Below are 27,013 nucleotides of genomic sequence, written 5' to 3' on the forward strand. Positions count from 1 at the left end.
TGTTGTTGTTGTTGTTGTTGTTGTTGATGATGATGATGATGATGATGATGATGTTTATATTTGAATTAGCTAAATTTTTAGAAGTTATCCCATGATCTTTAAAATGCTACTCCTAACCTGCAGTCAATACTAGTAGAAAATGTAAATGATAGACAATATGTTGAGATAACATACTGCTTCTTATTTCTTCTACTACTGTTCCTTTATATTTTTTGTGGCTTTGCATGGATACAAGATAACATTTTTCCTAAAGAATTACAACCAACATATTTCTGTGTAGCTTTCTGTGTTTTCTGATTTTACTTTAAATACATTAAACAAAAAGAATACCTTGAAGCCAATTTCTCAAATATCAGTTTAATATTAGCCCCTCCCCATTAACTCAGTTAAGCTGTTACCTGAATAATAGTATATGTACATACAATACATATTGTAGCAATTGTTGTAAGTACTCTTATCAGTTATCTATGTATACTCAGTAGAAATGTTCAACCCACCCTGAAACATAATGCAATCTGAGTAAAGGAAGATCTACTTAGTCCACAGAATTACTATTTTTAAAGCAGCATTTATTCTTTGATAAATATAGTAGTGATGCCTATGTAATGTTCACTAGATAAGCCAGTAGAAGTAGTGTTTTCATAGTCTTGTTGATCGGCTTAAGGCTATTTGAACCTAAATTCTGAACATTGAAAATTCTTTTATAGTCTTCTATTTTACCTTCAGAACTTTATATCTGAAGGGTACAGCTATAAAGCCAAAAGAATTAGAGAAAGCTCTCGAATTACTTTCAAAAAAGCATATAAAATTAGTGTTTTTCTTTAAAATCACTATCTCTATCTTGCAAAGTCTTTCCTAATTCCTTGCTTTTTATACACTTCCAAATGTTGTTAAAGGAAGTTACATTTTCTTTATTAACTCTGCTTGACCTGTGAATATTTAATGTGAGTATTTGGGACTGGTGAGTTAATAAGTTCCTATGTTTTCCAAGATCATTTTCTCTGTTTAGAGGTAGGATTATTTTCATTTCATAGACATGAGATATTCTTTGTAGAAGATACATGTCTCCATTGGTTTCAGATGAACACTTAGACCACTTTCAGATTTGCTGATCCCTAGACTCCTTAAGAGAGGTAATGAGGGTTACACTGAGTAATAGGATTACCATGGCAGTTTGTCTCACTTCAGTCACTCCTCAAAATAAAGCATCTTAAAGAGAGATGCACTGTGTGAATTGTTAGAAAATCTAGTATAGTTTGATAACAATGGAAGATTTATTTTTTGAGCAGGGTGGAAATATTTTATCTAATCTAATGAGCAAGTACTTATCAGTTCTATGTATAAATAGTCAAATACAGAGGAAACATCTTCTCTAAATTAATGTACTTGTGATGAGTTGATTATTTGCTTTGATTGCATTTTAAAAACAATAAAAAGAATAATATTTGACATTAGGAATTGAAATTACATCTATAACCAGAGATTAATTTATTATAAAATTCAGCAGCAGTTTTATGATTATGCAAAACTTGTTACTTCTACATTACTGGGCCTCTGAAATAAAGTAACATTATCATCCATATTAGAATACTTGGAGTCCAGTTGCTAATGCTGTTCAAGTAGGTTAAAGAATCACAGCCTTTAGTATTATCTGGCTGGATGATGTTCTTTTCTGGACCAATCTGTTTGGTGTGCTGTAGCTGAAATTTCCCAACAGTGGGGAGTTGGAACCTGAAGAAACCACCTCCAGTAGACACACAGGGCCCCTACCCATTTTTAAAATATTTGATCCAATGTTGTTCCTATCGAAAGGAAATACGAGGACAATAATGGAGCAGAGTCTGAAGGAAAAACCATCAAGTTACTGGCCCAAATTGGGATCATTCCGATGCATAGGCACCAAACCACACTATTACTGATGCCATGTTGTACTTGTAGACAAGAGCAGCCTAGCTTGGCTGTCCTTTGAATAGCTCTACGGGCAACTGCCTTAGACAGATACAGATACATCGGACTGAGGTTGGAGACCCCTATGGAAGAATTTGGAGAAGGATTGAAGGAACTGAACAGGATGGTAATCTCACAGGAAGTATAACAGTAACAGCTAACCCAGATACCTCAGACCTTCCAGAGACTAAGCCACAAACCAAAGAGCATAAATGGACTGGTCTGGAGCCCCCAGCACATAGATAGTCTAGCCGCAGTGGGAGAGGTTGCACCTAATGCTGTAAAGACTTGATGCTACAGGAAAGGGGGATTCAGGGTATGAGATGGGGGTAGGTGGGTTGGGAGTACTTTTTCTGAGGAAAAGAGAGGTGGGGTAGAATTGAGAACTCTGGGAGGGACCACCAGGAAGGGGGCAAAATATGGAGTGTGAGTAAATAAAATAATTTCATAAAAAAATAAGGAAAAAAATCATGGCCTTTCTGAAGGAAGCATTTCAAGCTTTAAAGTTTAAAATCCACATGACACTCCCTGTAAATGTCAGTTTTATTTGCTTGATGTAATTGTCATCCCATAGCTCACTGCCTCAGTTGGCTATCCGAGTTCTGGAAGCTTCTAGCCTCTACAAAATCTATTCAAGGCCTAGAATGTTTTCAGCCTGGGAGAGTTGCTGCTGAATAAGCTCACCCTTTCTTGTTTTCTGAGCTTTGCCTGGCTGATTAACTCAACTGTTTTGGCTCAAAACTCCTCTCCAAGCTGACTGATTCAATCTGGTTTCTCTCTCAGCCTCTCCTGAATTGCTCTGCTTGTCTTTAAACTAACAATAGCAATCTATTCTATCTTCTTGCTCCTTCCTGTTCCCTGCCACATTTTGTCTTTACCTGTGTCTATGTTGTTCTCTCTTCAACATTACTCTGTAAAACTCTCCTTGTAAAACTGCCTCCTTCTCTTTTTCTCTCTGCATTACTCTCTTACGTAGGTTCCCTTTCCTCTCTCTTCTCAAGTGAGTTGGGTATATCCTATTCTGTCAAATCTTTCTCTGATTTGTCACTTGCCATGTCACTCAAGTAGACATCACTTTCACATACAGCTATTTCCATCTACAAACCAACTTGTATTTTTTGGGATGATTAAGGGTGTGTATTGAGGCCATATCTGTTTTCCAGGCAGAAGAATTAAAGATGTTTGCTAAGGACTGAGCCACAGCACAACTAGAAATATGTTTTTTTTAGGAAATAACTAAATTTCTGGATTCATAGTGTGATCAAATATCCTGCAAAAATCACCAGTTCTCTTGTGCTATGTGCTTAAGGAGAAGATGTAAATCTTCAGCTTTCTGGTTTTACTGATGTTATTTTGTTTCTAAGATTTTAAGTATATATATATACTTACATATATATATACATATATATATATGTATATATATATACATATATACATACATATATATATACATATATATGTATATATATACATACATATATACATACATATATATACATATATATATATATATATAATCTTAATCTTAGAGGGATTGAGTTAACAAAACCTGAGTCTAGCACCAGTTTTCAGGTTATTCCCAAACCTCCATGTTGCAAGCCTGCCTCTAGCATTTCACTTCCTAACCACAACCAAACATGAGAGAAGCAGAAATTAAGTTTAAGGTTTGGCTCCTAGCATAAGCCAATTATGTTAAAGGCATAATGCCTGTCCCACTGACCAATCAAATGTGGGCCAGACTAGAAACCCCCTTGCTTGTTTGCTTATCTCTGCAAATGCTTGCCTAAAGCTAGGCTTAGGGTTTCCTGTCATCCTGCTATTTCAGAGTTGACAGGTAGCCCAAGTTCGAGCTTGTAACAAAGAGACCCTGGTGTAATTACATCAGAATCACTTCTTTGGTTGTCTTTTGGGGTTTATGATCACTTTTTGTCAAGACATAGCTATCTGAAACAATAAACCAGTCAAATGCCTTTTGTGGACATTGTTTTTTCTATTGTGTTTTATCACAGATAAAAAAGTAACTAATAGAAACATCAGAATTTCAAAACAAAGGTCCTAGTTATTATGCTAGAAATATCTTTGGAAAGATTTCATTCAAAATATAAACTCTGAAGGTTCACTTCATAACGTTAGCAAAATTATCTAAGAATGACATTCATTTGTATAGGAAAACAATTCATGTTCTCCCTTATGGGAAGAAATTGTGTGTGTGTCTGTCTGTGTGTGTGTGTGTGTATGTGTGTGTGTGTGTGTGTGTGTGTGTGTGTATGTGTGTGTGTGGTGTGATATCACTGGATTATGTGCATATAAACAACTCTACAAACAGGTACACTATAAAATGTAGAAAGAGAACATGAAAGAGTAATCGTATGAAATGAATAGATATGATGCACAAAAAGGATATAATGATAATTGTCTTTCCAGTTCTAACTCTGTCACAAGTCTTTCATTTTTTTTCTTTTTTGATGGTGGATAAAAATATACAATAGTGAAAAGTCTTAAACCCAATATGAAAGTTCACAGCTTCTCAGTGTCTACCCTAGCTTTCTATATATAAGTTCCCCGAAATGTAAAGCTTTAATTCTGGTTAATTATGGTGGTTTTGTTTTGGCTGGTTTGTTTTGATTTTTGATTTATTTTGTTGTCACTGCAAGTTCTCTTTGATAAACTGAGAAAACAAACAAACAGAAAATCAAAGATAGAACTGAGCTCATCTTTAAACCGTGGAAAACAAGCCACCCATGGTAATGTCTGTTGCTCAGACATGTTTGTGTAAAAAGTCTCTGTGGTCACTTTGGCAGTTTCCTTTTATTTTTATTGAATATTTTATGTAGATACATTCTGAATGTTATCCTCTTTCCCAGTTTTGCTCTTCCCTATCCCTTCTCCCCCTGCTTCTATGAGGATGCTCTCCCTCCCACCCACCCACTCCCACCTCACCACCATGGCATTCCCCTATACTGGGGAAATAGCTTTCACAGAACCAAGGGCTTCTCATCCTGTTGATGTCAGACAATGCCATCCTCTGCTACATATGCGGCTGGAGCCATGGGTCCCTGCATATGTATTCTTTGGTTGGTGGTTCAGTCCCTGGGAGCTCTTGTAGATGTCTGGTTGGTTGATATTGTTGTTCTTCCTATGGGGTTGCAAACCCCTACAGGTCTTTCAGTTCTTTCCCCTTTTCTTCTTCTTCTTCTTCTTCTTCTTCTTCTTCTTCTTCTTCTTCTTCTTCTTCTTCTTCTTCTTCTTCTTCTTCTTCTTCCTCCTCCTCCTCCTCCTCCTCCTCCTCTTCCTCCTCCTCCTCCTCCTCCTCCTCCTCCTCCTCCTCTTCTTCTTCTTCTTCTTCTTCTTCTTCTTCTTCTTCTTCTTCTTCTTTTTTTGGTTTTTTTTTTTCGGAGCTGGGGATCGAACCCAGGGCCTTGCGCTTCCTAGGCAAGCGCTCTACCACTGAGCTAAATCCCCAAACCCCCTTTTCTTCTTTATTACTGAATGTAACAGTACTTCAATGACCAAGAAAAAAGTTGAAAAGCTCCATAAAGTTTTAAGGGCTATGCAATTTCTCTTTTCTATATTTTTCGTCCAATTCATATAATACTAGTTACAACATAGAGTAGGTTCTTTAGACTGAGAGTATTTAGTTAATATAGAAATAATGAAAGTACTTCAAAGCTATCTGTTTAAGCAAACTCAGAGATTTGGGTAATTACACAATTTCTACCACTATACTCAAATAAGGAAACATAAGTAGTTTAATTATATTTTCCATGACAGCTAGGAGAGTAATAAACTTAGTGTTATGATGCAAAATTCAGTAGTAGGTATGATTTGGCTGGAAGAGGTAGACAGTAGTAAACTGATTATGTCAGAAGTTAGGATTCAGGTTGAGATTTTAAAATGTACCAACTCTGTTTGTACTACAAAAAAGATATGATAAATAATGTTTTTCAGGGGTTTTACAACTTTTAGGTCTGCAAAGTTAAGGCAGTAACATTGTTACTAAGTCATCTTAGAGAATTTACAAATATATTGCTAGATATGTAAATAAACTCTAAGCTGATGGTGAGGTCTATGACACTCTTCTTCAGTCATCCTTATCTATATACTCATGCTGACAGAGAAAGATGAGTCAGCAGATAATCTGAACAGGACTTTACTGAGTAAAAAAGAATTTCAAAAGATAGCATTTTCAGCAATTGGTGCTGGTTCAACTGGAGGTCAACATGTAGAAGAATACAAATCGATCCATCCTTATCACCCTGTACAAAGCTTAAGTCCAAGATGATCAAGGACCTCCAAATCAAACCAGACACACTCAAACTAATAGAAGAAAAAATGGGGAAGCATCTCAAACACATGGGCAGTGGAAAAAATTTCCTGAACAAAACACCAATGGCTTATGCTCTAAGATCAAGAATCGACAAATGGGATCTCATAAAACTGCAAAGCTTCTGTAAGGCAAAGGACACTGTGGTTAGGACAAAACGGCAACCAACAGATTGGGAAAAGATCTTTACCAATCCTACAACAGATAGAGGCCTTATATCCAAAATATACAAAGAACTCAAGAAGTTAGACCGCAGGGAAACAAATAACCCTATTAAAAAATGGGGTTCAGAGCTAAACAAAGAATTCACAGCTGAGGAATGACAAATGGCTGAGAAACACCTAAAGAAATGTTCAACATCTTTAGTCATAAGGGGAATGCAAATCAAAACAACCCTGAGATTTCACCTCACACCAGTGAGAATGGCTAAGATCAAAAACTCAGGGGACAACAGATGCTGGCGAGGATGCAGAGAAAGAGGAACACTCCTCCATTGTTGGTGGGATTGCAGACTGGTACAACCATTCTGGAAATCAGTCTGGAGGTTCCTCAGAAAATTGGACATTGAACTGCCTGAGGTTCCAGCTATACCTCTCTTGGGTATATACCCAAAAGATGCCCCAACATATAAAAAAGACACATGCTCCACTATGTTCATCGCAGCCTTATTTATAATAGCCAGAAGCTGCAAAGAACCCAGATGCCCTTCAACAGAGGAATGGATACAGAAAATGTGGTACATCTACACAATGGAGTATTACTCAGCTATCAAAAACAATGACTTTATGAAATTCATAGGCACATGGAGGGAATTGGAAAATATCATCCTGAGTGAGCTAACCCAATCACAGAAAAACACACATGGTATGCACTCATTGATAAGTGGCTATTAGCCCAAATGCTTGAATTACCCTAGATGCACAGAACACATGAAACTCAAGAAGGATGACCAAAATGCGAATGCTTCACTCCTTCTTTAAAAGGGGAACAAGAATACCCTTGGGAGGGAATAAGGAGGCAAAATTTAGAACAGAAGCTGAAGCAACGCCCATTCAGAGCCTGTCCCACATGTGGCCCATACATATACAGTCACCAAACTAGATAAGATAGATGAAGCAAAGAAGTGCAGACAACAGGAACCAGATGTAGATCTCTCCTGAGAGACACAGCCAGAATACAGCAAATACATAGGCGAATGCCAGCAGCAAACCACTGAACTGAGAAAGGGACCCCTGTTGAAGGAATCAGAGAAATGACTGGAAGAGCTTGAAGGGGGCTCAAGATCCCATATGTACAACAATGCCAAGCAACCAGAGCTTCCAGGGACTAAGCCACTACCCAAAGACTATACATGGACTGATCCTGGACTCTGACCTCATAGGTAGCAATGAATAGCCTAGTAAGAGCACCAGTGGAGGGGGAAGCCCTTGGTCCTGCTAAGACTGAACCCCCAGTGAACATGATTGTTGGGGGGAGAGCGGTAATGGGGGGAGGATGGGGAGGGGAACACCCATAAAGAAGGGGAGGGGAGGCGTTAGAGGGATTTTGGGCCGGAAACCCGGAAAGGGAATAACAATCGAAATGTAAATAAGATATACTCCAGTTAATAAAGAAAAAATGAAAAAAATAATAAAGATGATTGAGACCCTTAAAAAAACAAAAAGAATTTCATGTTGCTTTTAAAACATGGTTTCAGTGTTGAGTATGTTACCAATATAATACAGCATACAATGTGGCAGTTGTGCAATTTTGAGTATGATCTTTTGAATATTCTTCATGTTATTATTCAGATATCAAAAATATTTTCATTCATCACATCAAAATTTTACGTGATTTTAATGTTTTCTTAAAAGGGGGAACAAAAATATTCATAGGAGGGGATATGGAAGCAAAGTTTAGAGCAGAGAGTGAAGGAATGCCATTCAGAGCCTGCCCCTCATGTGGCCCATATATAGAGAGCCACAAAAACTAGATAAGATTGATTAAGATAAAAAGTGCATGCTGAAAGGGACTGGGATATATATATATATATATATATATATATATATATATATATATATATATCCTGAAAGACAAAACCAGAATATGTCAAATACAGACGTGAATGCTAGCATCAAACCATTGAACTGAGAACTGTACCCATGTTGGGGGAATGAGAGGAAGGATTGAAAGAGCTGAAAGGACTTGCAACCCTATAAGAACAACACTGCCTACCAATCAGAGTTTCCAGCGACTAAACCACTATCATAAGACTATATATGGACTGACCCAGGGCTCCAACTGCATATGTAGCAGAGAATAGCCTTGTAGGGGTACCAGTGAAATGGGAAGCCCTTGGACTTCCAAGGTTGGACCCTCAGGGCAGGGGAATTTAGGGGGTATGGTAAGGGGTTGAGGATGAGGGGAGACACCCTTATGGGGGAGGGGGAGGGGATTACTGAGGAAAAAAAGATGTTTTAAATTCTCAATACTCTACTGGAGCACAATTAAATATATATCTATAAAATACTTAGAATCTTGTTTCTGACTGAGTATAATTTGATAGCATTTTTGCCTGTCTTAATAAGCTAAAAAGGCACACTTGTTCTGTCTAAATGATAAATATTTTTTTATCAGAATGTATGCCAGATCCTTGAATACCTCAAGGGATCAAATATTAACAAAGAATTCATATTAACTATGGCCTTTGAATTGAACATATACAGTCACACTAACAAGGTAAAGAAGAAGTATGTATGATCTAGAATATTTTCAATGATGATAATTAAATAAATGCTTGCAAGAGTATTGGGCATTCTAATTTAATAAAGAAAAGTACATTGAAATATGGTGTCAAGAGTCAGGTTCACAGGATTTTGAAATAATTGTAATTTTGTTTGACTTAAAAAAAATAAACCAGAGAAAAATAGCAATGTAAAAAGTATACTCAGTACCAGAGGAGGGGAGGACTCTGAAAAAGGTCCTGGCATGCAGTTATAAAATTTTCCAAAGTAGTTATACATCTAGGGTCAGCTTCTTCTTAGACAAGAAAAGGACCTTGGTGAGGATGAAATGCTGTGAACACTGTAGCGAACTACACATTATTAAATTCTGTGTTGGGCACACATTGAGAGCTTGTAAAAATATGACAGACTTCAGGAATGATATTCGGTTGTTTTCTTTTTCCTCTTTCCTATGGATATCTTATCTGTATTAAGTAAATAATTATTAATTTATTAAAATGTATGTATTTATTTATTTTAAATTCCTATCGCAGTTTCCCCTCCTTCCTCTTCTCCTAGTCCCTTGACCCCAAAATCCTTCCTCCCCATCTCTTTTAGTCACTTCTCTATTTATTTTTCAGAATAGTGAAATTCTCCCAAGGACATCAGCTAGCCTAGGCAAATCAAGTTTCAGTAAGACTAGGCACTTCCTCTCCTACTAAAACTATAGGAGGTAAACCTGTGGAAGGAAAGGTCTCAAATGCAGGCACCAGGTAAATGGAAAGCCGGGTTCTTACTGTTTGAATTTCCATAAGAAAATTAAGCTATAAAATTGTAACATATGGGCACAGGGCCTAGGTCAATACCATGCAGGCTCCCTGGATGGCAGTTCAGGTACGTTGATTCTCTGGGTTTTCTGACAATCCATTCCTTTGTCCATATCTTCTGCAGGATTCCAAAACTTCTCCTTAAGTTTCGACTGTGGGTAACCATATCTGCTGGGTAAAACCTCTCTGAGGACAATGGTGCTAGGCGACAATCTATAAACCAGTGTATAAGTTTAGAAGAGTATCATTAGAAATAGTTTTGTTGACTTGCTATTGATGTTGTTGTTGTTGTGGTGGTGGTGGTGGTGGTGGCGGTGGCGGTGGCGGTGGCGGTGGCGGTGGCGGTGGCGGCGGCGGCGGCGGTGGCGGCGGCGGCGGCGGCGGCGGCGGCGGCGGCGGCGGCGGTGGCGGTGGTGGTGGTGTTTAGTTCCATCCTATTTCTCTCTCATAACAACCAGAAACATAGTGCAATGAAAACTCCTAGATATCTAGGAGGGTCAGCCTAGCTAAGAATCCCAGCAATGAGGGATACAGAGCCTGAATCAGCCATCTCCTATAACAAGGAGATATCTGAAAACCAATGTAGACATGAAACCTTCGAAATACAATTTGTTCTGCCTTTAAGATGTCCTTCTTCGCCGATGTATAGGGTGTCTGAATTGACAAATTACAAGTGGTAGAAACTTCTTCAACTCTGTTTAATGATTATATATATTTTTTTGTGGAGGACAGTAGTTATTGAGACAGGATCTCATATACCCACACTGTCAAGAAACTATTATATAGTCAAACAATTGTCTTAACTACTAATGATTCTGCCTTCACTTCCAAAGTGCTAGAATTGTAGATGTGTAACTTGCAATCAGGTAATCACAATGGTTGAATTCCTCAAGAAAACTTAGGTCCTTGTCAATACACAGAGGTTTGAATTAAACAAATTAAGATAAAAGCAAACATTAAAATAAAATAAACTGAACAGGTCAAATTATTTCAGTATCAAATTATATATATATATATATATGTTTTGTTTTAAAGTATGTGATTTTCACTTTTATGGAATGAGTAAAATGAACTAAAATATGGTAGTTCTCTGGGTCACAAATTAGTTACTGGGCAAAGTAATGTCAAATCATGGGTACAAGTACAATGACATGTAAAGATTAAGAAAAAAAGTATACAATATACATTTTCATAAAAGCACCAAACATGGATTACACAACATGGTTGCCCAAACATGAGCCGAACTATGATGTCAAAAATGAACTTGCTAAGCTGCAGGGAGAAAAGCCAGCATAGCCTCAAACTTACACAAAGAACTATAGGCAAATGAGGAAAACTTGAAGCAAGAGAGGGGATATGGATAGATTGATTGTATGGACTGGAAAGTTAATTAGGAATGCATATGTATGCACATATATACATATATAACAATTATTGAGAAAAGAATCCATGAGTTGGAAGGAACATGGGGAGAGATTTTTGGGAGGGTTTAGATGGAGGAATGCAGGGTAATGTGTTGAAATTAAATTATAAGCTCAAAACAAAGTAATTGTAAAAATGAATAAAATTTTAATATTTGAATTTTTAAAGAATTTAAAGAATAAATGCCTTTGGCAAAATATGAAAGAAATTCTGCCACTGAGAATAGTTTTTGTTTTGTTTGGCATTATTGCTAAGATTGTAAAGAACTGGTTAGAAATCTTACAAGACATAGAATAGAGAACAAAATAAGAAAAAGTAAGCAATAACAGAATATTATGGAAAAACTGTCAATATGCCTATAATATTATAATTTATTTGGATGGAATCTTTTTTGTCCTTTGAAAAAGAGATAATCTGTATGGTGGTGAGTGAAATTAAGACTTCCATTAATCAATCTTATTCTGAGTATACTAAATGTTTACAAAAATATGTGAAAAACATTGATTTTCTAACTCTCCTGTTTCATATAAAAGCAAACTGCTAGAGACGAAGGATATAGATCAAATATGTTTTGGGAAGATTCTAACAGAAAAAAAATTGACTATTGAGCCTACAAAACAAACAAAAACTCAGAAATCTAAAACTTACAGTCTCTTATGAATAATCACAACAGATATATAATCATAAGTGCAAAGTTCTATTAGTCTTAGGAAGCACACATGGTAGTGAATGCCTTTAATCTCAACTCTTGAGAGGTAACATCAGATGGGATCACTGAGAATCATCAATTTAGACTACATGGGGAGTTCCAGGAAAACAAGCACTACTTTCTAGAGAGAGCCTGCCCCCACCCTAAGTTATAGTGGAGGTATATAGAAAAACAAATAAAATTACAGGCTCTTTATTTCAATAATGAAGTGCCTGAGGAGGACCAGCAGTCTCAATTAACTTGGACTCCTGGGGTCTCTCAGACACTGAACCACCAACAAGGCAGCATACACCAACTTATAGAAGGCTCCCAACACATATACAGGAGAGGACTGCCAGGTCTGTGTTAGTCAGAGAAGATGTACTTAACCCTCAAGAGACTGGCGGCTCCAAGGAGTAGGGAGGTCTGCTGGAGTAGAAGTTGGGGGGAGGCATCCTCATGGAGAATGGGGAAGGAGGTGGATGTGGAACAGTCAGAGGGTGGACAAAGAGGGGGATAAAATCTGTAGTATAAGAAAGAACATTAAATAAAATTTAAAAAAATTTTCAAATGTAAAATAAAGGAGATAACTTGTTTAAATTATTAGTCTTTTTATCGATCATTTTATTTATTCCTGGTAAAAGAGTCAATTTCATAAAAAAACATAGATATCAAAATGTTTATTTGACAATTTTCTTAAATAGTGCTATTGTAAAAATGTTCTAAAATAGGAAATATGAATTATGAGTCTAGATAAGTCTAAAATTAATAGTGAATAAAATATTACAACTTTAAATTTTTGCATGTGATAAACATTCGGCAAATATTTTAAGAAGTATATTATCACTGCAATTTTTGCATGATTCTTAAGACTATAATGAGCTAATGAATATAAAATACGTTTTTATACATAAAATAAAAAAAAGAAGTCATTAAGATCATAAGGATTATACTTTCATTCCTTAGAAAAACCTAACCCAGCTAATTATTTGACCCAAAGTATTACAGTACCCATCATAGCTAATGCATGATTTCCAAAAACATACTGGATAGTTCACATTTCCCCGTATTAAAGGGAGACCCAAAAGGCACCAATTAAAATAAAGATTAGAAAACAGAAATTTACATATAAATATTTATCAGCACCAGATGGCTCACAGGTGAAATACACATAACCTTGGATGATTTTATAACTCAAATGGCTTAAAATATTTCAGGTTTAAGAAAGAGAAAAAAATAACAACCATCTTTTACTTATCTTTGAACATTACTAAAACTTTGCAAGTATAATAAAAGTCAAATTAATAATTAAATTTTGGACTAATTAATGTAAAATATTTTTAAAAATTCTAAAAATTGGTAAATGTGCCTATAACTCTACTGGGATCCCTGCCTGACTGCAGGATGTGGCCTCTTCAGGTTCCCTATCTCCAATACTGTGAGTAACAGCTGAAGTCACCCCCATTGATTCTTAGGCATCTCTCTTATCCCAGGATTCTTTCATATCCTGGAGAAGCCCACTCCTTTCAGTTGCAAATTTACATTCATTATCATGGCATCTGTTCATCTCTTCTGTCCCCTCACTTGATCCTGAAGTCCCCATCCCATTCCCCTCCCCAGCCGCTCTCCCACCCAATTACATCTCTTCCTCCAACTCTTATGACTATTTTAGTTCAACTCGTAGGTGAGATTCAAGCATCCTTGCCTGTGTCTTCCTTCTTGTTGAGCTTCTTTGGGTCTGTGGAGTGTAGCATGGGTATCTTGTATTTTATGGCTAATATCCACTTATCAGTGAGTGTCTGCCATGTATGACCTTTTGGTACTTGGTATCTCACTCAGCATGATGTTCTCAAGTTCATTCCATTTGTCTTCAAAATTCATGATGTCTTTGTTTTTTAATAGATTATGTAGAAATACCGCATTTTCTTTATCCATTCTTCAGTTGAGAAGCCTCTAGTTTGTTTCCATTTTCTAACTATTAAGAATAAAGCTGCTAGGGTCACAGTTGAAGAACTGTCTTTGTGAGATGATAAAAGGTCTTTTGTGTATATGCCAAGGAGTGGTATAGCTGAATCTTGAGGTCGAACTATTTCCAGTAGTCTGAGAAACTGCCAAATTGATTTCCAAAGTGGTCGGGCGTATTTGAATTCCCACCAGCAATGAAGGAGTGTTCTCTTTGCTCCACATCTTTACCAGCATGGGGTATCACTTGGGTTTTTGATATTAGTCATTCTGACCAGTGTCAGATAAAATAGAGTTGTTCTGATTAGGATTTCCTTGATGTCTAAGGACTTTCTTAGACATCTAAGCATTTCTTTCAGTGCTTCTTGGTCATTTGAAATGTCTCTGTTTAGCTCTGTATTAATTTTTAATTGGGTATTTTGAGTTCTTGATGTCCTTCTTGAGTTCCTTATAAATTTTGGATATTAGCCCTTTGTCAGATATAGGGTTGGTGAAGATCCTTTCCCAATTTGTAGGCTGCCATTTTGTCCTGTTGACACTATTGTCTTCATGTGGGACCTGTACAATGGGCTGGGACTATCCCAAAAGCTGTTACCTATATGTGAGATATGATTTTTTTTTCAGGCTTGGCTGCCTTGTCTGGCCTCTCTCCATTGAGAGGATGTGCTTAGCCCTGCAGACACTTGTGCCAGGATGAGATACTCACATAGACTCCCATCTTGTCAGAGGGGAAGGGGAAGGGTGATGGGAAAAGGAATGTGTGAAGGGTTGACCACGTGGGGGCAGGGAGGGAGTAAGTGCAATGTAAATTTTAAAAAAGAATGGTAAAAGTCATGTCTGTTCCTTGCAAGTATTCTATTACAGTTAGGAAAGTGTATTGTTATGCTATATTATAACTAGGAAATGGGATCATGTGTCCTGCTATAGTTGGTAAGTATGTCTTAGTGACCCATATTTTAAAGCCTTTGTTCCCCCTTTATGCTGTTAATCTTTGGATGTTTAAACTTTAGGAAGAGGGAACTGGGAGTAAGAAGAGAGTTCATTTGAGGATTAGATATGAAGGAAATACTGGACAGCCATGTTTCCCTCTCTCCCTTCCCTTTCTCTGGGATCTCCACCTCCACCTCTTCTTTCATGTCTTTTACTCTCTATCTCTTCTCCATCTTATAACTATGAGGTAAGAAAGCAACAACAACAACAACGACAACGATGACAACAAATAAATAAATAAATAAATAAATAAATAAATAAATAAATAAATAAATAAAAACAAACCAAAAAACAAAAACAAACAACCGATGGCTGAAATTTCAAAACCACTAAGTCAGCCATACTATTTTTTTCTTTTTTAATAAAGCATTTTCTCACAGCAACTGCTAACACATTGAAACTATTGCCAATCGATGTAAAAACACTCTTAAATCCACGACCCATGTCAAGATTAACCCTCAAGTAAGTTTGCAACAACATAAGGCACCAACAAAATGTATTTTTTTAAAAAGTCCAATTTATCATGTTCTAATATTACATCACATGAAACTGCAATTTAGTCAAGGTTGAGCAAAATAGCTTTGAATCAGTAAGAGCCTTAACAGGTTCTAACCAGGAAGCAAAGATTATATACACAGAAAATCACACAGAAAATGCAAAGCATGTGAATACAGATGTACATTTGTGAATGGTTTGCTCTGTATTATAAATATGCCTCATTTTTGCACTAAGTTTTGTAGTTTAAGGTTTTCCACATGACGATGGAATATGCATAGACCTCTTAAAATAATTATGGTAATAGAGTTAATTCTTTTATAGTTAAAATTTATATGTAAAAAGGACAGTAAAGCTAACTTTTTCACAAGATTTAGATGTGCATTTAAATGCATAATTTGAAACTTTTATCAGATTAAAGTATTTGTGAAAAAAAAGTGTTGATATATTTTATGACAATGGCTGTCTGAAGATAGTGATACAAGTTACACCATTAAATCTACTTGGCCTTTGCTGTACCTTCTCTTCCTGGGAGCCTACAATGGTGTCCATGAAGAAGGCCATGTTGATGGTCTTGGTCTACGCTGTTGCAATCGAAGACCAAGCCAAAGTCCTTGGCAGGTGGTGATGCTGGAGACCATGTGGATGTCCCTGGTCAGTTCTGTTATCAAAGAACATTTAGAAGCCCAGGATCCAAGTTTCCAGTCACTATAAAGATCAAGGAGAATATTTTTGCATTGGTATTGATGACTAGAGGCACACAATTGAGAAAGAAGGACATAGAATGCTTCTGTGATAACTCTTACCAATATCCTCTACAAAAAAAGTTACTACCTGAAAATGAAGTCATCAAAGAGAACTCTTTAAAAATTGTGATAAGGATAGAGAAGTGTAGCCCCCCACAACTGATGCCTAGTGATTGGTGGAGGTGAAGGTGGAGGTAGAAAAGGAATCAGTTTTCTACCAGTCAACTGGGAGTTTATATGGTGTAGTAAGTATATGTGCAACACAAATTGAACTACTTTTTCTGTCTTTCTTTCCTTAGGGGAATCTCAAATTTGTGGGGCAGATATAAAAGGACAGGAAAGTGAGTGTGATCAGTTTGCATAATGTGAAATTCACAAATAATAAAGAAATTATGAGGGCAATTATACTCAATGATAAAAATCATATATTTCAAAACAAATTTTTCTCCATGATATTATATGTATTATATCAGCTGGTTTTTGGAAAACACACACACACACACACACACGCACACACACACACACACACACACACACACACCTGTAAATATGTGACTTGCATCTCTCCACAATATCATAATTCAGTGAATAATGCCAAACTCACAAGATTTTAGCAGTTTGAGTGACACATTTGTCATAAAAATCAGCCTACCTTGGTAGCTTGGCCCAGACAAATGCAAGATAACTCATATTATACATCAAAACTAAATATATTTATATTTGTATGTACAGGTTTAAAAATGAAAGCAAATTAAAATAGTCTGCATAGAGCTCAAGAGAATTCAAGTATATTAGAGTAATCCATACTGATAATGTGATAACAATAGTAGTGCCATTGCTGATGGGATTCAGGAAATGGCTGCAGGTAAGGACATTGTAGATCTACTCCTGGGGATTCTTGGCTGCTCATGGAGCTGCAGCTACTGGTCTGGCTGCTTGTGGGACTGTCTGTGAGAATGCTTTGGGGACTGCATGTGGGGCTGTAGGTAACATCGCAGGTAGGCACTACCAGGGACATTCATAGGACAGCAAGTAGTGAGGTGGTACACAGAGTTGAATGAAGGTCAAAGACTGATGGTTTATAGCCTTTTAACTCTCTTAATGTCCTAGAAGTTGACAGCCCTGGAAACTTAATTCTTAACTGTTCTGTTCCACTAAGAGCTGGTTTCTTTTAAACTCTTACTACTTTGTGCGAATTAAAGCTACTTTCTTTGCAGCCTAGGGAGAGAGGCTTGTACACATTAACTCCTTGTGAATCAGGAGGAAGAGAAGAGAAGGGAAGTGAAGGGAAGGGAAGGGAAGGGAAGAGGAGAGGAGAGGAGAGGAGAGGAGAGGAGAGGAGAGGAGAGGAGAGGAGAGGAGAGGAGAGGAGAAGAGAAGAGAAGAGAAGAGAAGAGAAGAGAAGAGAAGAGCAGAGCAGAAGGGAAGAGAGGGGAAGAGAGGAGGAAAGGAAGGGAAGGGAAGTGAGAAGGGGAGAAAAGGGGAAGGAATGAAATTGGAGAGGAGGAAAGGGAAGGGAAGGAGAAAGAAGGTGAGGGTAGAAGAGAAAAGGAAAGGAAGGGAAAGAAAGGGGAGAGAAGAAAATATGAGAGGAGAGAAGAAAATATTTTACATAGTTCGCAAAAGAGGAGTTACAGAAGAAGGTTGATAGGCAGCTCAGTGTTTCAAAGTTTAAGCTCATTTTAAGTTCAAAACAACAGTTTCCTGTGGCCTAACTTTATCATAGCATACACCTGTAACTTCATCCTTGGATCTGACTTAGAATGAATATTTTTTGTTGAAGAAAAATTTTTCCCAAGCCTGCTTTCCTTTTAGTGTGATTATGAAAGTTCATTATATTTCTCATTAGTCAGATTTGATTTACTATTATGCTCATTCTATTCTTGATTCTATCTATTCTATTTATTATTTTTTCTGGCAAAAAACTACAAAACAAACAAATTACAAAAAATGGGGAAAAATCCTACAACCATTACTTAGAACTTTCTTCCTGAGGCTCTGCCAGAGCTTGATCAATACAGATGTGGATGCTCACTGCCAACCACTGGACTGAGCACAAGGACCTAAATGGAGGAGTTAGAGAGAGGAATGAAGGAGATGAAGAGGTTTGCAATCCCATCAGCAATAGTGACTGGGTTTGGTGGCTGCATATGGGATGTATCCCCAGGTAGGACAGTCTCTGGATGACCTTTCCTTCAGTACCTGCTCCATTCTTTGTCCCAATATTTCTTCCCGTGAGTATTTAATTCCCCCTTCTAAGAAGGACTCAAGCATCCAAATTTGTTCTTCCCTCTACCTGAGCTTCATAGGGTCTGGGAATTGTTTCTTGGGTATTCTGAGCTTTTGAGGTAATATCCACTTATCAGTGAGTACATACAATGTGTGTTCTTTTGTGACTGGGTTACCTCTCTCAGGATAATATTTTCTAGTTCCATCCATTTGCCTATGAATTTCATGAAATCATTGCTTTTAATAGTTGAGTAGTACTCCTTTGTGTAGATGTACCACATTTTCTGCATCCATTCTTCTGTTGAAGGGTATCTGGGTTCTTTTCAGCTTCTGGCTATTATAATAAGGCTGCTATGAACATAGTGGAGCATGTGTCCTTGTTATATGTTGGAGCAACTTTTGGGTATATGCCCAGGAATGGTATAGCTATCAGGGATTCCTTAAATCATTAATTCATACAAACATAATTAACCCATGAAAGTTCATTTTTATGTTGATCTGCAGGAAGTCTACTCACTAGAGTAGGCAAATTCCGAGGAATCCTTAGGCTATGTAATAGTGACAGGAAAGGCATATCAGGAGCAAGAAGCAATCATGGAACAAAGTCTCCAAGGACTCTGTATTTTTTTTTAAGTAATTAGTTTATTCTCAGTACTTTTCCCAGTACTCTGCTGTTCCTAAGAATCAGTCATTACTGAAGTTGTCAAACCAGACAGAACAAGAGGTTGTTTCTTCCAAATGGAATAGTCATTCTCTATTGAAGTCCAGAATAGCCAAAAAACCACAGTTCTTTAGGCATCTGCCTGAAACCAACAGCCACTGTACAATTGCTGGTCTTCAGTGAGAGCCATAGGACTCTGCATTTTTTTTTTGTAGTGTTTCTTTCTTTTTTTTTTAATTTATTTAATACTTAATAATAATTCTTTGGTTTCCGGGCAAACATCCCCCTTCCCCCTCCCCTTCCTTATGGGTGTTCCCCTCCCAACCCTCCCCCCATTGCCGCCCTCTCCCCAACAGTCTAGTTCACTGGGGGTTCAGTCTTAGCAGGACCCAGGGCTTCCCCTTCCACTGGTGCTCTTACTAGGATATTCATTGCTACCTATGAGGTCAGAGTCCAGGGTCAGTCCATGTATAGTCTTTAGGTAGTGGCTTAGTCCCTGGAAGCTCTGGTTGCTTGGCATTGTTGTACATATGGGGTCCCTAGACCCTTCAAGCTCTTCCAGTTCTTTCTCTGATTCCTTCAACGGGGGTCCTATTCTCAGTTCAGCGGTTTGCTGCTGGCATTCGCCTCTGTATTTGCTGTACTCTGGCTGTGTCTCTCAGGAGCGATCTACATCCGGCTCCTGTCGGTCTGCACTTCTTTGCTTCATCCATCTTGTCTAATTGGGTGGCTGTATATGTATGGGCCACATGTGGGGCAGGCTCTGAATGGGTGTTCCTTCAGTCTCTGTTTTAATCTTTGCCTCTCTCTTCCCTCCCAAGGGTATTCTTGTTCCCCTTTTAGAGAAGGAGTGAAGCATTCAAATTTTGATCATCCGTCTTGAGTTTCATTTGTTCTAGGCATCTAGGGTAATTCAAGCATTTGGGCTAAAAGTCACTTATCAGTGAGTGCATACAATGTATGTCTTCCTGTGATTGGGTTAGCTCACTCAAGATGATATTTTCCAGTTCCAACCATTTGCCTACGAATTTCATAAACTCGTTGTTTTTGATAGCTGAGTAATATTGCATTGTGTAGATGTACCACATTTTCTGTATCCATTCCTCTGTTGAAGGGCATCTGGGTTCTTTCCAGCTTCTGGCTATTATAAATAAGGCTGTGATGAACATAGTGGAGCACGTGTCTTTTTTATATGTTGGGGCATCTTTTGGGTATATGCCCAAGAGAGGTATACCTGGATCCTCAGGCAGTTCAATGTCTAATTTTCTGAGGAACCTCCAGACTGATTTCCAGAATGGTTGTACCAGTATGCAATCCCACCAACAATGGAGGAGTGTTCCTCTTTCTCTGCATCCTCGCCAGCATCTGCTGTCACCTGAGTTTTTGATCTTAGCCATTCTCACTGGTGTGAGGTGAAATCTCAGGGTTGTTTTGATTTGCATTCCCCTTATGACTAAAGATGTTGAACATTTCTTTAGGTGTTTCTCAGCCATTCGGCATTCCTCAGCTGTGAATTCTTTGTTTAGCTCTGAACCCCATTTTTTAATAGGGTTATTTGTCTCCCTGCGGTCTAACTTCTTGAGTTCTTTGTATATTTTGGATATAGGGCCTCTATCTGTTGTAGGATTGGTAAAGATCTTTTCCCAATCTGTTGCTTGCCGATTTGTCCTAACCACTGTGTCCTTTGCCTTACAGAAGCTTTGCAGTTTTATGAGATCCCATTTGTCGATTCTTGATCTTAGCGCATAAGCCATTGGTGTTTTGTTCAGAAAATTTTTTCCAGTGCCCATGTGTTCTAGATGCTTCCCTAGTTTTTCTTCTAATAGTTTGAGTGTATCAGGTTTGATGTGGAGGTCCTTGATCCACTTGGACTTAAGCTTTGTACAGGGTGATAAGCATGGATCAATCTGCATTCTTCTACATGTTGACCTCCAGTTGAACCAGCACCATTTGCTGAAAATGCTATCTTTTTTCTATTGATTGGTTTCGGCACCTTTGTCAAAAATCAGGTGCCCATAGGTGTGTGGGTTCATTTCTGGGTCTTCATTTCTATTCCATTGGTCTATCTGTCTGTCTCTGTACCAATACCATGCAGTTTTTATCACTATTGCTCTGTAATACTGCTTGAGTTTAGGGATAGTGATTCCCCCTGCAGTCCTTTTATTGTTGAGGATAGTTTTAGCTATCCTGGGTTTTTTGTTATTCCAGATGAATTTGCAAATTGTTCTGTCTAACTCTTTGAAGAATTGGATTGGTATTTTGATAGGGATTGCATTGAATATGTAGATTGCTTTTGGTAAAATGGCCATTTTTACTATATTAATCCTGCCAATCCATGAGCATGGGAGATCTTTCCATCTTCTGAGGTCTTCTTCAGTTTCTTTCTTCAGTGTCTTGAAGTTCTTATTGTACAGATCTTTTACTTGCTTGGTTAAAGTCACACCGAGGTACTTTATATTATTTGGGTCTATTATGAATGGTGTCGTTTCCCTAATTTCTTTCTCGGCTTGTTTCTCTTTTGTGTAGAGGAAGGCTACCGATTTATTTGAGTTAATTTTATACCCAGCCACTTTGCTGAAGTTGTTTATCAGCTTTAGTAGTTCTCTGGTGGAACTTTTGGGATCACTTAAATAAACTATCATATCATCTGCAAATAGTGATATTTTGACCTCTTCTTTTCCGATCTGTATCCCCTTGACCTCCTTTTGTTGTCTGATTGCTCTGGCTAGAACTTCAAGAACTATATTGAATAAGTAGGGAGAGAGTGGGCAGCCTTGTCTAGTCCCTGATTTTAGTGGGATTGCTTCAAGTTTCTCTCCATTTAGTTTAATGTTAGCAACTGGTTTGCTGTATATGGCTTTTACTATGTTTAGGTATGGGCCTTGAATTCCTATTCTTTCCAGGACTTTTATCATGAAGGGGGGTTGAATTTTGTCAAATGTTTTCTCAGCATCTAAAGAAATGATCATGTGGTTTTGTTCTTTCAGTTTGTTTATATAATGGATCACGTTGATGGTTTTCCATATATTAAACCATCCCTGCATGCCTGGGATGAAGCCTTGATCATTGCTGGATGATTGTTTTGATGTGCTCTTGGATTCGGTTTGCCAGAATTTTATTGAGTATTTTTGCATCGATATTCATAAGGGAAATTCGTCTGAAGTTCTCTTTCTTTGTTGGGTCTTTGTGTGGTTTAGGTATAAGAGTAATTGTGACTTCATAGAAGGAATTCGGGAGTGCTCCATCTGTTTCAATTTTGTGGAATAGTTTGGATAATATTGGTATGAGGTCTTCTATGAAGGTTTGATAGAATTCTGCACTATACCTGTCTGGACCTGGGCTCTTTTTGGTTGGGAGACCTTTAATGACTGCTTCTATTTCCTTAGGAGTTATGGGGTTGTTTAACTGGTTTATCTGTTCCTGATTTAACTTCGGTACCTGGTATTTGTCTAGGAAATTGTCCATTTCCTGTAGATTTTCAAGTTTTGTTGAATATAGGCTTTTATAGTGAGATCTGATGATGTTTTGAATTTCCTCTGAATCTGTATTTATGTTTCCCTTTTCATTTCTGATTTTGTTAATTTGGACACACTCTCTGTGTCCTCTCATTAGTCTGCCTAAGGGTTTATCTATCTTGTTGATTTTCTCAAAGAACCAACTTTTGGTTCTGTTGATTCTTTCTATGGTCCTTTTTGTTTCTACTTGGTTGATTTCAGCTCTGAGTTTGATTATTTCCTGCCTTCTACTCCTCCTGGGTGTATTTGCTTCTTTTTGCTCTAGAGCTTTTAGGTGTGCTGTCAAGATGCTGACATATGCTCTTTCCTGTTTCTTTCTGCAGGCACACAGCACTATGAGTTTTCCTCTTAGCACAGCTTTCATTGTGTCCCATACGTTTGGGTATGTTGTACCTTCATTTTCATTAAATTCTAAAAAGTTTTTAATTTCTTTCTTTATTTCTTCCTTGACTAGGTTATCATTGAGTAGAGCATTGTTCAATTTCCACGTATATGTGGGCATTCTTCCCTTATTGTTATTGAAGACCAGTTTTAGGCCGTGGTGGTCTGATAGCACGCGTGGGATTATTTCTATCTTTCTGTATCTGTTGAGGCCTGTTTTTTGACCAACTATATGGTCAATTTTGGAGAAAGTACCATGAGGAGCTGAGAAGAAGATATATCCTTTTGCTTTAGGATAGAATGTTCTATAAGTATCTGTTAAGTCCATTTGGCTCATGACTTCTCTTAGTCTGTCTACGTCTCTGTTTAATGTCTGTTTCCATGATCTGTCCATTGATGAGAGTGGGGTGTTGAAATCTCCCACTATTATTGTGTGAGGTGCAATGTGTGTTTCGAGCTTTAGTGTGGTTTCTTTTACGTATGTAGATGCCCTTGTATTTGGGGCATAGACATTTAGGATTGAGAGTTCATCTTGGTGGATTTTTCCTTTGATGAATATGAAGTGTCCTTCCTTATCTTTTTTGATGACTTTTAATTGAAAATTGATTTTATTTGATATTAGAATGGCTACTCCAGCTTGCTTCTTCTGACCATTTGCTTGGAAAGTTGTTTTCCAGCCTTTCACTCTGAGGTAGTGTCTTTCTTTGTCTCTGAGGTGTGTTTCCTGTAGGCAGCAAAATGCAGGGTCCTAGTTGCGTATCCAGTTTGTTAATCTATGTCTTTTTATTGGGGAGTTGAGGACTCTGCATTTTTATAGCTGCATTTTCATGCAAAAATATTGGAAATCTCACCTCCTTGAATGTCACCTGTGATCATTAGCATTTCTAGATGGCTACTGACAGGGTTGCTAGAGGCGATGTTATGGGGCTGCAGGTGGGGCTGTTGTTAGGTTTGCACCTAGATTGGATCGAGTTTCTGGCAATTACTAATAAAACTGCTATGAACATAGTAAGTGCTCTTGTGATAGGATGAATGTCCTTTTGGTTATATGATAAGGAGTATTGTAGCTTAGCCTTGAGGTAGTAGACTCCTAGTTTTCTTAGAAATCACTCTTTTGATTTCCAAAGTGGATTCCATGTCCCTCTCATATGTAAACCACACAAAGAAAGAAAAATTCAGACCAATTTCTTTTATGATTATTGATGCAAAAATTCTCAGTAAAATACTTACAAACATGCAACACTGTAAGCCATCCTATTAAAAAAAATACTGAAAGAAAAAATACCACATAATCATCCCATTAGTTGCTGAAAAGGTCATTGACAAAATTGAACACCTTTCATGCTAAAAGCCTTAGAAAGCAAAAATAAAATTATATAACTAAATAATTATAGTTGCATAAGTATGTAATGAATGCAATATACAGCAAGCAAATAGCCAACTTTAAAATAAATGTAGAAAAACTTAGAGCAATTACATTAAAATCAGGGACAATGATAGTAGTTGAAGTTCTAGCTAAAACCATAAGGAAACAAAAGGATATAAAAATTGGAAAGGAAGAAGTCAATACTATTCACAGATGATATGAGAGTATACATAAGTGAGCCCCAAAATTCCACTAGAAAAATTCCTAGAGCTGATAAACATCTTCAGCATAGTGTTCATATATAAAATTAGCTCAAAACAAGCAAACAAATGATAAACATGCAGAGAAATAGATAGGGAGACAATACCATTCATAATAGTCACAAATACTACAAAATATCTTGGTATACTTCCAACTGAATAAATGAAAGACTGGGATGACAAAAACTTCACATTTCTGAAGAAAGACATTTAGTAAGATATCAGAAGATAGAAAGATTTCCCATGTTCATGGATCAGTAGGATTAATATAGTGACAATGGCTGTCTTACCAAAGCAGTCTACAGAGTCAATGCAATTCCCATCAAAATTCCAACCAAAAATTTTACAGAATTTGAAAGAACAATTATCAACATTATATGGAAAAGCAAAAAAATAAAATCTAAGACAGTGAAAACATTCTTGAACAATAAAAGAACCTCTGGGGGCATTAGCACCCCTGACTTCAAGTAGTAGTACACAGCAATAATCATAAAACTGCATGGTATTGGTATAGAAACAGGCAGGTTTACCAATGGAATTGAATGAAAGACTCAGAAAGAAACCTACATACCATACCTAAATAAACTTTATATTTGATAAATAAGTCAAAACATATAATTAAGAATGGAGACTATAATCAACAAATATTGTTGATATAACTGGATGTCTGCATGTAGATGAATGCAAATAGATCTATATTTTTCACCCTGCACACAATTCAAGTCCAAATGGATCAAACATCTTATCCTAAAAATAAGTACACTAGATCTAATACAACAGAAACCTTCCAAAGGTCAAGGAAGAACCTTGACTAAAAATAAAATGCCAGCCTACAGATTGCAAAATGTTCTTCACCTTCATCTGAAAGAAGGCTAATCTCCAAAATATAATAAAAATTCAAGAAGTTAGATACCAACAAACCAAATAATCCAATTGAAAAATGTTGCACAGACATAAACAGAGAATTGTTATCAGAGGAGTCTTGAATGGCAGGTAAACAGTTAAAGAAATGTTCAACATCCTTGGTCATCATAAAAATTCTAATCAAAATGACTCTGACAGTCCACGCTATACCCATGAGTAAGATCCAAAGCTCAAGGGACAGCACAGGCTGGTGAAGATGTGAAACAAGGGGAGAACTCCTCCACTGCTGGCGGGATTGTAAACTTACACCTCACTGGAAACCATTTTGACAGTGTCTCAGAGCATTGAGAATAGTTCTACCTCAAGACCATCCTGAGTGTATTACTCTAAAGGTGATCCACCACAGCCCAAGGAAGTATGTTGAACTTTGTTCAAGGCAGCTTTACTCACAATAGCTAGAAACTTGAATCAACCAAATGTCCCTCAATTGAAGAATGGATAAAGAAAATGTGTTCCATTTACGCAATGAAATACTATTCAGCCACTTAAAACAAGGACATTTTGAATTTTACCAGACAATGGATGGAACTAGAAATATTCTGACTAAGGTAACCTGGACCCAAAGCCCATGCTTGGTATGTACTCACTTATAAGTGCATATTAGACATAAAGTACAAGATAACTATGTTATAATCAACAAGATCCAAAAGAACCAAATAACAAGGAGAGTCCAAGGGAATATGGTTGAATATCCTACATACAGGGAAATAAAATAGTTATTGGAAGTAGAAGGAGAGAGGGAACTGGGTGGGAGAGGAGATGAGGAGAAGAGCAGAGAAGGGGGCAGATCAAATGTAGGGTGATCAAGAGAGTGTGGATGAAATTTGGAGCAGGGGCCAATCTCTAGATTGTGCTAGAGATCTGAGATAGAAGGAGGCTCCTCAGGGGCTATGGAGGCAACTCTAGATGAGATTTGAAATCTGAAGTGGCCATTTCCTCTAGCCAAGAAGGAATCCCAGAGGAGGGATAAAGACAGCAACTCCCCTCCCCCCCCCAAAAATCTGTCTGATCCAAAGAGTTTTTTTCCTACAAGGTGTACAGGGGCAAAGATAAAACAGAGACGGAGGGAATGGCCAACAAATGACTGCCAGAAACTGAGACTCATCCCATGAGTAAGGACCAATCCCTAACACTATTAATGATACTCTCTTATGTTTGCAGACAACCTCGCATACCTATCATCTGAGAGACTCCATCCAGCAGCTGTTGGATGCAGAGATCTACAATGAAACATTGGACAGAGGTCAGGGAGGCTTGTGGAAGAGTTGGAGAAAGGATTGAGGGATTGGAGGGGATAAGGATAGGCATGCCAAAAGAAGATGGAGTCAAGTAACCTTGACTCTTGGTCATTCCTAGAGACTGAGCAATCAACCTAAGAACAAGCACAGGTTGGACCTATGTAGCAGAAGTACATCTTTGTCTTCGTGAACAGTTATGAACTATTTTAACACGGATTAAGAAAAGAGAAAATTAATCTGTTCGTGAAAGGAATATTGGCCTACATTGACAGAGCATTTTTGCCTGTTAATTATACAAACTAAAATTGGATTCCCTCTGTCCCAGACTCTGAAAGC

The 27,013-nt window shown here is 37.5% G+C and overlaps 1 pseudogene; it reads right to left on the reverse strand.

The window, feature by feature from the left end:
- Positions 1 to 19,055: 19,055 nt before the first annotated feature.
- LOC120097225 (small nucleolar RNA SNORA2/SNORA34 family) lies at positions 19,056 to 19,183 on the reverse strand (annotated as a pseudogene).
- Between the last annotated feature and the right edge of the window lie 7,830 nt (positions 19,184 to 27,013).

Source organism: Rattus norvegicus, chromosome 15 (assembly GCF_036323735.1).
Source record: "Rattus norvegicus strain BN/NHsdMcwi chromosome 15, GRCr8, whole genome shotgun sequence".
Taxonomy (NCBI): domain Eukaryota; kingdom Metazoa; phylum Chordata; class Mammalia; order Rodentia; family Muridae; genus Rattus; species Rattus norvegicus.